Below are 14,146 nucleotides of genomic sequence, written 5' to 3'. Positions count from 1 at the left end.
CTTCTGAGGAGATAGCCAAACTAGACTTCTGACAGGGGAAATTTGGGCTGAAACCTGACTAAAGTCAGAAAAGAGTGTGTAGTGGGGCTTCCTGAAAGAACAGAATTCCAGGAACTAAAACAAAACAGTAAGCTAAGAATTCCTGAAAAACAAAGCAAAACCAAAAACAGTAAACACAAGACAGTAAGCTAATAGTTCAGAAGATGGTTCAGTGCTTGTGTGTTCAAGCAGCTATGAGAAGGGGCAAGGTGATTCAGCAGACTGGGGGGCAGGAGAATGGGAAAAGGTGAGTCAGAGGTGGCAAGATGCCCTATCACCCAGGGATGTAGGAAAACAGGGAAATTTTAGGATTTGACTAAGTGAAGTGAGAAGACACTGGGAAGGTTTTCCACCCCATATTTAGTGACATATAATTGGCATACAAACAACTGCACATAACAAATTAATTAATGCATACAATTTAGTGAATTTGGAGAGATATATTTATATATTTATATATTTATGTTACCATCACTATAATCAAGGTGATCACCTCCAAAATTTTCCTTATGTCCCTTTTGTTTTTTGATGTGTGGTAAAAATACTTAACACGCAATTTACCCTCTTAAATTTTTAAGGACACATTTTCTTATTGTTAGCTATAGACACTATTTCCCAGCACACCTCTAGTACTCACTCATCTTGTATAACTGTGATTTTATACCTGTTGAATATCAGCTCCTGGTATCCCCCTCCCTTCCTCCCTTGGAATAGAATTCTATTGTCCATTTCAACACTTTTGACTATTTTACATGCTTCATCTTAGATAGATCATTCAGTATATATCCTTCTAAAACTGATTTATTCCACTTACCATAATGTATCCCTGATACATCCATGTTGTCGCAAAAAGTGGGATTTTCTTCTTTTTTAAGGATGAAGAATATTTTATTGTATGTATATACCATCTTTCTTAATTAATTTATCTGTTGAAGGACATTTGGGTTGTTTCCCTATCTTGGCTATTGTGAGAAATTCTGCAGTGAACACAAGCATGCAGATATCTCTCCCAGATCCTGATTTCAATCTTCTGGATATAGTCCCAGAAGTGGAATTGCTGGATCATATGGTTGTTCTATTTTTAACTTTTTGTGGAACCTCCATATTGTTTTTATAACAGCTCTACCATTTCCATTCCAACCCACAGTCTACTAGGGTTCCAGTTTCTGCACAAACTTGCCAAAATGTATCTATGTTTTTTGTTAATAATAGCCATCCTAACATGTAAGGTGATATCTCATCATGGTTTTGATTTACTTTTCTCTGACAGTTAAAAATGTTAACCAGATTTTCATATACTTGGCCATTTGCATATCTTCTTTCAAAAAATATCTATTCAATAATTTGCCAATTTTTAATTGGGTTATTTTGGGGGGTTTGTGCTTTTGAGTTGTAGGAACTTCTTATATATTTTGGAGATTAACCCTTATCACATATATGGCTTGCAAATATTTTTTCCCATTCCTTAGGTTACTTTTTAATTTTGTTGATTGTTCCTTTTGCTGCACAGAAGCTTTTTATTTAGCATAGGTTTATTTGTCTGTTTTTGCTTTTGTTTTCCATGCTTTTGGTGTCATACCCAAGAAATTATTTCCAAGATCAGTATCAAGGAGCTTTTCACCTATGTTTTCTTCTAGTTTCAGACCTTAAGATCTTACATACTTTTTTTTAATCCATTGGAATTAATTTTTGTGTGGGATGTAAGAAAAGGGTCCAGTTTCATTCTTTTGGATGTGGATATCCAGTTTTACTTACTTTATTATAAACTTCCCTCCTGAAACTGCTTTTGCTGCATACCATACATTTTGGTATGTTGGTTTCAATTTCTGTCTTAAGATACTTTTAAATTTCCTCTTGATTTCTATTTTAATCTATTATTTGTTCAAGAATGTGGTGTTTAATTTCTACATGTTTGTGAATTTTCCAGTTTTCCTCTCATTATTGATCTCTAATTTCATACTATTGTGATCCAAAAAGATACTTGGTATTATTTCACTCTTCTTAAATTTACTAAGACTTGTCTTTGGCCTCATGCGTGATCATTCTTTCCTGGAGAATGTTCCATGAGTGCTTGAGAAGAATGTATTTTCTACTGTTGATGGATCTTGGATTGAAATTTCTGTTTATGTCTGTTAGGTTCATTTGGTCTAAACTGTAGTTCAAGTTCAATGTTTCCTTACTGCTTATATGTCTGGATGATCTGTCTATTGTTGAATGCGAGGTGTTGAAGTCCCCTAAAATTATTGTGTTGTTATTTCTCCCTTTAGATCTGTTAATATAATTAGGTGCTCCAATGTTAAATGCACATGTATTTACAAATTGTTATATCCTCTTGATGAATTGACTCCTTTACATTTTATAATGATCTTTTTTGTCTGTTGTTACACTTTTTGGATTAAAATCTATTTTGTCTTATATAATTACAGCTACCTCTACCTTTTTTGTCGTTCTACTTAAATACAGTCTTTTTTAGCCTCCCTTTACTTTGAGCCTACGTGTGCCCTTAAAGCTGCACTGAATCTCGTGTATGCGACCTATTGTTGGGTCTTGTTTTTTCATCCATCTGGCTACTCTGTGACTTTTGATCAGAGTATTTATTCTGTCTACATTAAGAGGAGTTATTGATAAGAACTTACTAATGCCATCTTATTGTTTTCTGACTGTTTTAAGCTGACTATTTTAAGCTGATGAGTTAAGTGTTTAACACACCATATACCATAGTTTTAGACTATTCTAAATTTGACTATGTACTTACCTTTAACAATATGTTGTATATTTTCATGTTTTTATGTTCCTAATACATGGGCATTTATTTCATTTTGAAAAACTCCTTTCAACATTTTTTGTAAGTCAGGTTGAATGGTGATAAACTCTCTCAACTTTTGTTTGTTTGGAAAAGCCTTTATTTCTTCTACATTTCTGAAGTACAACTTAGCCAGACAAAGTGCTCTTGTCAACAGTTTTTGTTTCAGCGCATATAATACCATCTCACCCTTTCCTGGCCTATAAGGTTTCTGCTGAGAAATTTACTGGTGATCTAATAGGAGTTCTCTGGTAAGTTAGAAGACTCTTTCTCTTGCTGCTTTTAAGATTCTCTTTCTGTCTTTGCCTTTTGACAGTTTTAATGTGTTTTGGAGAATATCTCTTTAAATTGAGTTTGGTGACCTATGAGATTCACAAACTTGGATGTCCAAATATCTCGCCAGATTTGGAAAATTCTCAGCCATTATTTCCTTAAAAAGCTTTCATCTCTCTTTCCCTCTCTTTTCCTTCTGGGATTTCAACAATTCATTGATTGCTTTTTTTTGTCTTAAAATACATTTAATTTACAATGTTGTGATAGGTTTTCATGTACAGCATAGCAATTCAGCTATACATATACATATATATTCTACTTCATATTCTTTGTCATTATAGGTCCTTATAAGATATTGAATACAGTTTCTTGTGTTACACAGTAAGACCTTGTTATTTATACATTTTATATGTAGTAGTTTGTATCTGCTAATCCCAAACTCCTAATTTATCCATCCCCTGCTTTCCCCTAAGGAAATCATAAGTTTGTTTTCTATGTTCTAAGTTTGTTTTGCACACATGGGCAAAACCCCATCCCAGTTCCTTGACACGTGGTGCTGGATCCCACAGCTCCTACAAAGGCATTCTGTCTGTGGATGGACACTTTGGTGTTGAGGAGAGATATGATGAGGGCATTCCTTATTCAGTCATGTTGCTGGTATCACTCACTACCTGTGTTTTTTGATTTGTGAGCTTAACGCAGCTACATTAAAAGCAACTACTGATAGATGAGGACTTTTTATTCCTATTTTAACTTATTATTTTCTGTCTGTTTTGTAGTTCTCTTTTTTCTCTCTTCTTCTCTTGATGTTCTTCTTTGTGGTTTTATGATTTTTTTGGTTGCAGTATGCTTTGATTCTTTTCTCTTTATCTATTGAGTTTTATGCTAGGTTTTATTTTTTTGTATTTTATACAATGAGCCTTAAGTTGAGCCTCTTACAGTTGTAATAGTTTATTTTAAGATGATGACAACTTAACTTCAGTTGCACACAAAAACTCTATACTTTTACTTGCTCCCTTAACACAATTTATGTTATTGATGACAGCTGGTCTGTTTAATTTTTGTATTGTGTATCCATTAACACATTTTTTTGTTATTGAATATACTATATAATTATTCTTAATATTTTGTCTTTTGGCTTTATCTCAGAGTTAAAAGTAATTTATGTGCCACCTACACAGCATTACAGCATTCTGTGATTGTCCATATATTTACCTGTACCAGTGAGATCTCCTGGGTAGACTCTTGACATGGCCTCACTAAATTTGGAATATGGAAGTAGGCATACAAAAATAGGTATGAACACAACTCATAACATACATATTATAGACAACTGGTGTTGGTTACCTTAATTACATGCATTAGATAGTCCTAAATTAAAACTCCTTTAATAAGAAAAAAACAAAACAAAACAAAAAAAGTTTTCATACATGCAGTGGATTGTCTGCGTTCATGAATTCCATTAAGTTGCTATCTTTACCAACCACCAAAATTCCTAGTTATTTGCTATACTAAAAAGTGAAGTGTAATTGATAGACAGGAAAAAAGTTCCCTTTTTGTCTTCTATAAAAATTTGATTATTTTACAGAAGCTCTTGCTTTCAAGAGCTGAATTTGTCCCCTAATCTCACCAATCACACACATACTACCCTCTAAACTAAGCACACTGCATCAACATACGAGTTAAAATGCCTCAGTGCTTGATCAAAGACTTAAATCTTTTCTCTCTGCATACAGTCTTTAGCTTGTTCAGCCACACTGATTTACATCACTAAGCACTACAATTATCTGTAGAAAGGTAACTCCCAGATTCATGTCTTCAGCCCAAACCTTTTTTCTGCTGATTATGCTTGTAGACAGTGGCCTATTTGACATATTCAGTATGGATATTTCATAGAGTTTTGAAGACTAAAATTTCTAATATGAGCTCATTTTCCTAATTCTACTACTTAACTGTCAGACTTTTTCTGATAGAGAAAGTTTACTATGAATAAAGTGAACAGTTTTTCCCTACTTCAATAAATACTATTATTCATTAATTTACTCACTCAACAAATATTTATTGACTTATTGCTAGATTTTGAGAATAGAATGGTAAGTGAAAGGTAAGTTGGTCTTGCTTTCATGAAAATCAACCAAGAAGGAAATACAAATATCAAATAGTAACACCTATTAAAGTTTCAACATTCATTGAGATGATGTTCTTAATACAATACTTTTGTAAGAATGTATTGCAGAGAACAAAAGAAACAAAACTAAAGGCTCGGATGAACTAATACTTAGTATTAGAAGCATTAGAAGAAACTCTAGAGGATGAATTGACAATCTAGGCTAAGAAGTTTTAATAAACAAGGATGGTGAGTAGCAATAGCAATTCAAGCAGAAGGCTCAGAATATGCAGAGAACTATTGGTGGAAGTATATGGAAAGAGAGAGAGAATATTTTTAATCAGCAACTTAACAGAATAATGTGATAGTCATTGAAATGGTGATAAAACTGTATCTTGAGCATAGGGGGTGGTCATAAATTCTCTCCCAGACGTAATGTATTGAATATGTCTTTGAAACAATAAAATGGAGATTTTGAATAAGTGGTACCATTCAAAATGGTGGTACCATTATATATCTAGTGCTTATATATGAGAACCAGATTTGAGTTAGAATTTCAGAATCCATTGATGTTTGGAATATAAATAAAGAGATTACTCAGCTAGTTGCACATGCTGGAATACTGAGCGATAACCTTTATTCACTCTACTTATTATGCACCCCATATTCATTTCTTTCTCTTAATATGATTTTTTTTACCTTCTAAATATTATAAATAGACATGTATATATGCATATATATATGTATGTGCATAACATTTATCATCTATCTACTTACTATCTTCATTGTCTTCATATACACTGTGGTCACCAAATCACAATTGCACTGTCCTTTTTTTTTAAAGTTTTTGTGGCAACAACAATTCTGTAGTTGAATAATGAACAGCCTGCAAAACTGTATTTACATGCTGTGAAAAGGCTAATCTGGTCATCATTACATCAGGATTAGTCAATAAACTACTGATCTCTCAACACTCTTTCTTGCCTCCTTTCAATTTAAAAGCTAGAGTTACTTCAAGATACCATGTCCTAACTGTACTTTCTGCTCGAAGTATTTCAATGCCTTCTCCTTTCAAAAGTATTATTTCAGAGATTTTTGTCTATTACCTACATTGTAAGGCCAAATTTGAGATTCTTCTCTTGCTTAATTGAGTATCAAGATGTTTTGAAGAGAATATAGAAACATGCTGAGAAGAGAAGATAGTCAACTTTGGAATAAAGATTTACAAACATTTCTTACTTTGTTATTTGTCATTTTGACATTGTTTATAGTAGTTTTTGTACTGTGACGTATTTTAAACATCTTAACATAGTCAAATGTTTTATTTTTATGGCATCTTGATTTTCATTCTAGCATAGAATGGTTTTCTGCACCTGGAATTTATACAGTCTTTATATTTACTTTTAATATTGGGATAATTATTCTACATTAGACTTTCAATAAAACTTGTATTTATTCATGTAAATCATGTCTGATATAAAATGTTTCCACCTAGAATATTATAATATCGCCAAACCACTTATTAAATAACCCCATCCATTTATCACTGAGTTAAATGCTACCTTTATTAAATATAAAGTTCCTATATATTCTTGGATATACTTTTGTTCTATTATTTTCCATTAACTGATTTGTCTATTCTGTGATAAATGCTATCTTTTGTAAATATAGTAACATTATTCTAAACTGTAATATCTGGTAGGGCATATCTTCTACCACTTTATTTTTCTATCAAATAGACCTTATCATTTTATCACAAATGTTCAATAAATATTTGTAAATTGTTTTGCCAGTCAAAATTATAAAACAAAATTCATAACAAAACTCAACACATTGGAATTCTAAATGGAATTGCATTACAATTTAAAATTGCATGGTAATTTAGAATAACTGTAGACACTTAGTTTTTCAATTTATTCACTATATTATTTAAAAAATGACTTTCTTTACTCATTAAAATATTGTATGCTAATTAAAGTTAATTTTATTTATTGTCATTTATTGCCCTCATTATAAATAAAATTTCTCTCCATTTATATTAGTAATGTTTACATTATTATACAGGATACATGGGTATATATATCCAGACACTATAATAAATTATATTATTATATAGTTATATGTATAGACAGTGCATATGCACACACACATATTGGTTATTTTAGCCTCTTTTAATCTTCAGATTTATAATAGTGTCTTCACTTGACAAGTCTGCTCTACTTTTCCAATATTTATATTGTTTACGGAGATTTTTTTGAACATGGTTTATCAGTTTTCTCTCTCCTTAACAGTTAAACGTGATGTAGCTGGCAGCAGTCAAACGACTTTTGTTTGTTTTTCACAGCATTTTTCTCAGTGTTTTGGCATTCTGAAATTAGGTGGGAACTTTCTCTCCTATCTAATTACCACAGCTACCGTTATTAGGAGCCTGCCTTGGCAGTTACCCACGTGGCCAGCTGCAAGCTGGAGTTTTTTCTTTTTTTTTTTGCCATGGCAAGTAGCTCTCAGTTAGGCACTGGGAAACCCCAGTAGTCACACTCTCCTGAAAGTGCATCATTATCCACCCTGACCTTCAGTCTGTTACTCTGAAATTCTAGGTGTTCTTGTTAGTTGCAAGTTCCAGTTGCCTCTGGGAAATTAGGGAGCAAGTGTCTATGCTGGAGCAGGAAACTATCCCATTGAGTAGCTCGATTAAATGACAGAATGACTTAGTGCTCCGTGCTCTCTGTGCCTTTGCAGTTTCTGCACTCTGTCTAATGAGCACAGGCCCCACATTCAGACTCCACTATGGCGGTACCATTTCACTTAGACACATTTCACTTAACCATGTGATACATTTCTCTTAGTCTTTATGTTCTATCAGTTCCAGAGACGACAGTTTGAACCTTGTTTTGTTTCCAGATTATATGAAGAATGCTTACAAGTCTATAAGAAGAGACTGAGACCCTTACATAAATTGTGTAAAAGGTGTGAACAGGGACTTCATTAAAGGAAATATTCAAAAGGCCAATAATCATAAAAAAAAAAATCACTCATCAAGGAAATGCAAATTAAATTCACAAAAAGATATCATATACATCCATCAAATGCCTCAGAGTAGGCAAGGCCGACAAGGATTTTCAAAGATGAAGAAGAAGCCCCCTGCTCATACACTGCAGGTGGGAGTGAAACAATCTTCAAGGACTGTTTGGCAACATCTCTTAAACAAAATATCCTTCAGCAATCCTCCTTTGTTGCACATACAGAAGAGAAAGAAGTACCTGCTGCTTCCAAAAGACAGCTATGAGTACATTCATATATGCTATGAATATGTTCATGGCAGCTTCATTCACTATACATTGTAGCTATACATTGAAAACTATCAAGTGACAACAATAGTAGAATGGACAAATAAAATGTGCTATATGCATGCCCTGTTTTACTATACTATAACAGAAAGAATAAGCTGCAACAACATGGGAACCTTTCAAAGACAGTGTGCTTAATGAAGGAAGTCAGTTGCAAAAGAGAACATACTTTATTATCCATTTTTATGATAAAACAAACAAAAACAAGCAAACTACCCTGAGGTGATAGAAGTGAGAATACTAGGTACCTCCAGCGTAGTTGTCTGAGAAGAATCGTAAAAGAACTGTCAGAGGCATAGAAAACAAACTTACAGTTTCCGTAGGGAAAGGTAGGGGGAGGGATAAACTAGGAGTATGGGATTAACAGGTACACACTACTGTATATAAAATACATGAGCAACGAAGATATACTGTATAACACGGGCCAATACTGGGTATCTTGTAATAACCTATCATGGGAAATAATCTGAAAAAATTATACATATATAATATATATATATATAAAAAACTGAATCACTTTGCTGTAACCCTGCAACTAATACAATACTGTAAATCAGCTATTCTTAAATTAATTAATTAATTAATTAATTAATTAATCAATCTGTCAGAGGTGACGTAAATGTTCTAAATCTTGGTCTGGGCAGTGATTATGTGGTATTTGTATGCAAAAATAATTGAACAGTGCAGTAAAATTAGTACACTTTATTTACTCTACTTGAGGTATCTCAGTTAAAGAAAATTAAACGTATGTGCTGTGTACAATTCAAATAATGACTGAGGAGCATAGCTCCTAGTCAAAACCTATTTATGATCTTTAAGGCCTAATCACAAGCAATTACAAAGACTTTACCTGGAGAGCCTCACATAGGTAACCTGTCCCGCACCCTCACCCCAGACGTCATGCACAGCCAACACGCTGCAGTCTCTAAGGGAGATACAGTCAAGGAGCTCCTGGAATGGAGAGGGGACTCAAATTGGAGATCTAACAAAGGGGCCCTAACAAAGCCAGGGAAGTAATTTCCTGTCTACGCTTACTGTTCTGCACACATAGGACCAAAATTCATCAGAGATTCCACACACAAGAGCTGTACCCAGTGACTTTTGTTTTGGCTCTAAACAGGTCACTGATGCCAAAGGACAGCCTGCAGTGAGCTATTGAAACGTGTGTTTTTAATGAAAAAGACTGTAAAGTCCTTCAGGATCATTTTACTCAACCACCTAAAGACCTAGAAACTCGGCCAATTCATCTCCAGGATGAAGGAAGTAATCTTGTTAAATTTAGTAAGAGAGAGTGGCACCTGTGGGATGTGTCACTATAGAACTTGACAGTGGCCAGAGTACGCTGCCAGTGTCCACTTTTCCTGAGGAGGAGAAGGAAGAAGGTGTGAATGAGAGGGCACAAAGCAGAGAGAGTCTCCAGGTTTATGATTTCATTACTCATCAGTTTTTTTTTTTTTTTTGGTAATATATGTAAACAAGGTTTGCATCTGCCCTTATTTGCATTATTTTGTTTGTTTGTTTCAGTTTATTCCAGAGTCCCCTTCTATTCTTCATTACATTTTCCTGAGTGACCTTATTAACCTGGACCTATTTTTGTGCATAAACATGTAGGAGGATTGTTTGTGTTTCCATTCCTATTTTTTTATGTGTTAAGAGAAAATTCTTGGATCTTATCTTGGAGAATATGTGGTTTTCATAAGGACAAGCCACTTTGCAGGCATGTGATTCTGTTACTGAGTGGTTTGCTGAACTGTGAGGAAATTCCCCAGTCTTGCTCTCATTTCATGTTATCGTGGAGAGTGGACAGTGGTCATTGGCGTTCTACCTCTATGGCTGTCATGCTGCTCTTCCAGCTTGAGCCTCTTCCTAACATACCCTGCCTTCCACGGGATTTACTTTCTATAGTTTTGCTACAAGATATAGTTACAGAATAAATGTATAACCACAAAGAAAATAAAAACATTAAAAGTACAAAATGCTTTAATTGTGCTTGTAGAGGAAATCTTCCAAAGACCCTTGTCTTCGCTACTCCATTGTCTTTCTGCCGCTTGTCTTTTCCCTGGGCCTATTTAGTGTGACGTGCTTCTGGGGCTCACTGGGTAACAGGTGACTATTCTAATCTAGAGCTAGAAAAAGTCAATTTTTAAACATTCTTATAAATTAATCGATAAAAAACCAGGGGGAGCGTTATCAAATTTGATACAGTAATATAAAACTTAAGTTTAATATCTCAGACCCATTTAGGAGACAATATTATTCTTTGAGGCATTTATGTACATAGTTTCTATCCTTGTTCATGCAGAGGCATTGGCTCACACAGCCATCAGATTCTTACAGCATTGTTGACACTTTAGCACTTAAATTATTCAGTTTTAAGTATATCTTTCCATAGAGGAAACGTTCAGTTTGCCTTGTATTCATCACAGTTGACACTGTAAACTCTTATCATTTATACATGAGTCTGTGACTTATGCTCTCCAAACTTGGACATATGTTATTCACCAGGGTGGATCTGAATTTTATTCACTCTTTTAAGTTACTAATTTTTAAAATCATAGCATTACTACCTTATAATTAATATTGTAATAATAATAAGTACAGATAATTTTATTTAATGTTAAAACTATTGGAAAAACTTGTAATATTAGTAAGTACAGAAAAAGGTAATGAAAATCATGCAACATATCATCTTCAATTCCATACATAATGATTTTTAGATGAAAATCTTTCCATATAGTTTCCCAAACATGATAAACAAATAAACATACATTATTTTATAAGAATGAATTTCATCCTGCTTATTAATTCAATAAAACATACAATAAAATTAAGTTTTACTTGAATTACCAGAAAAAAATGAAATTTCGGTGAAACTGAAAAGATAGTAAACTTAAGGAATTATATTATTTTACTGCAAACATATTATTTCCTTAAAGATTTTAAAGTTAAACAAGGATATTATGAAAGCCATTAACAGGTGGGATGTATTTTTTTTTTTACTACATATGTTCTTAAATTATTTTTATTGAATCTTTATTATAAAGAAGTCATTAGCACTCTCATTTTCTCCTCCATTCTAATATTCGATATATAGACTATTACTTGAATCTGCTACAATTTATACTTTACAACTTATTCTGTACCTATTAAACTCTACATTATAAAATACTTGCTCTATATTTGAATGTGTCTGTTTTTGTGATCTTGGTTTTCCTATTTTGGAGAGTATTTATTTTGATTAATTTCTTAATTGGATACAGTTAATCATCAATAATATTTGTTCAAGAAATTGGAGTTTTGTAATCCACAGCTGATTCTTATTTGAGAATAACTACACCTTTTGGCACGTATTCTTTCCTTTTCTTTCCTTTGAACTTTGTAATCTTAGCATTGACGTTACTGTTGGAAAGTCTAATGCTAGGCTGAAACCTCCTCCTCACTGCCCTTGCAGGTGACTTGCCTTCTTCTGCCCTGTCATCTGAAGTATTCTTTCCAGACCCTTGAAGATTTATTTCTGAGGCAGCTGGGTGTTATCTAAAAACCAAAGTGCTCTATATACCAAACTAGCCTTTTTAGTCTTGGTGGGGAGGAATTGTGGTTTTATTCTTGTATGAAATAATCTTTTTATTTTTAGTTGTTCAGATTTGTTTTTCAAGAAAGTGAATCATCCTTATTTTGAATGTATTTCTGCCTCACTGCTTTTTTTCTTTCTTTTTTCATTTGTGGTCCTCCATAATTATCTCAAGCCCTCTCTCTGTCAGTAATTCTTTCTCTTTGTCCCTTACTTATTACTTATGAGTTCATTTCTGATGATGTTTTACTCTTCAATAATGTTTCCTTCATTTTCTAATTCTCTTTTTATTTGGCGGGCTCTGATTTCATTGAATTAACATGTTCAGTAAATTGCTTTGTTCCTTAAAGCGCTTGGACGAAATTCCTTCTGCGTCTTGGGTTAAGCTTACTTCTGAATCTGAGTTTTTCATCTCCTTACTATGCTCCTTTTTGGTTGCTATTTGACTTTGGTTTTGGTTTTGCCTCCCAACAGGTATTTCCTCAATTTCTGTACGTCTTTCACTTTTCTCACATTCTTGCAGCCTTGGGACTTTCCAATTCATTTTTTGGCTGTTGTAGATTGCTTTACTTCTTTGCCGGCACAGTGAAAACCAGTTGTTGCATCTTCAGTCAAGATACAGTCCTTCCTGCCCACTGTTTGTCATTAGTCTAAGGGAAGCTGGAGCTTAGGCAGCTCGCAGTGTTTGAGAGGACATTCTCTGCTTTTACTTCTCACATTTGCTTTGTTCCCTCCGTGTGTTTGGACGATGTAACCCAGTCCAAAGTGGATACGCTCACAGGCTTAAGACGCATAGCATACTCAGTGCAGACAATAGGAAGATTTACTTGTGTCAGAGTGGGTGGCCTTGCTTTCCATTTCCTGTCTTCATGCATTTCTCCACAGCCATTATTTTCACTAATGTTCCCCCCAACTTCACCAGACCCCCTAGTGTATGAAAAAAAAATTCAGTATCACCAATTGTGATGACCTCTCTCCAGTTTCAGGGATATCAATAGAAATTTTATAGATTCTGAGACTCAAAAGTATGTTTTATTGAGGAGTGGGACACTTTTAAAAGCTTTATTGTGCTATATAAACAGTTCCAGAATTTTCTCATTAATTTATTTATATCTGTTTTTCAAGGATTATGGCATACTCTTCCCCTTTTCTTCTTTGGTTCCTACTAATGAATGTATATCTGGATTTTTACAATATTTTCTTTTTTTTAAGGTGTGAGGAAGAGGAGGATACTATGGCTTTTATTATTTGACACAAAACTCCAATTCTTACTTTAAAATATATGTAATCCCAGAAAACCATAAAATATTCTTTTTTTATATATTTGAAGCAGAAAACTCTTCAGTGTTATAGAAGTTTCTTTGTACTATTTTGCAAGTCTTTTCTAAAATTTAAGTTCTTACTTCCTTAAGAACTTAGATTTATAGCATAGTTACAAGTTTAACGTACTTAAATTTTTTTTCTGGTCATGTAATGTGGTCAGACTATTAAAGACACTTACTTTTAATTCATAGTCTAAACATTTTTAAATACAAGCAAATCTGCATGTACCAAAAACTATAGATTAAAAATTTCATAAAGCAACACTTTAACACCATCAAAATTCAAAAAATAAAAGCAGCAAAAAAAGCTGTAGTTTGGTCATTTTTTAAGCAAAATGCATTCAGATTTACTTGTATTCATTAAAATAGTTCTAGACTTACAAAATATATTTTTTCAATAACATTCTAGTAAATGAGGCCAAATAATTAATTACTTACTAATTACCCTTAGAGAATCCCACAAAGCATATTATGGCTTTTAACTCAACAGGATTTTAATATACCTTTAGCCCCATAGAGTACTGTAATTCATATAACATTCAACCGAGGATTATGTGTTCTAAAACTTCATTAATATTAATTTAAAAAGGAACTCAGCATACTTTCTGCAGTGCTTGAAATACAAACTATAATTTAAGTAACACAATATCATTATTTTCATATATGTGTAATAATTAGAGCTGG

The sequence above is a fragment of the Camelus ferus genome, chromosome 3, assembly GCF_009834535.1.
Source record: "Camelus ferus isolate YT-003-E chromosome 3, BCGSAC_Cfer_1.0, whole genome shotgun sequence".
In the NCBI taxonomy this organism is placed as follows: domain Eukaryota; kingdom Metazoa; phylum Chordata; class Mammalia; order Artiodactyla; family Camelidae; genus Camelus; species Camelus ferus.
This window is presented reverse-complemented; position numbering follows the sequence as displayed.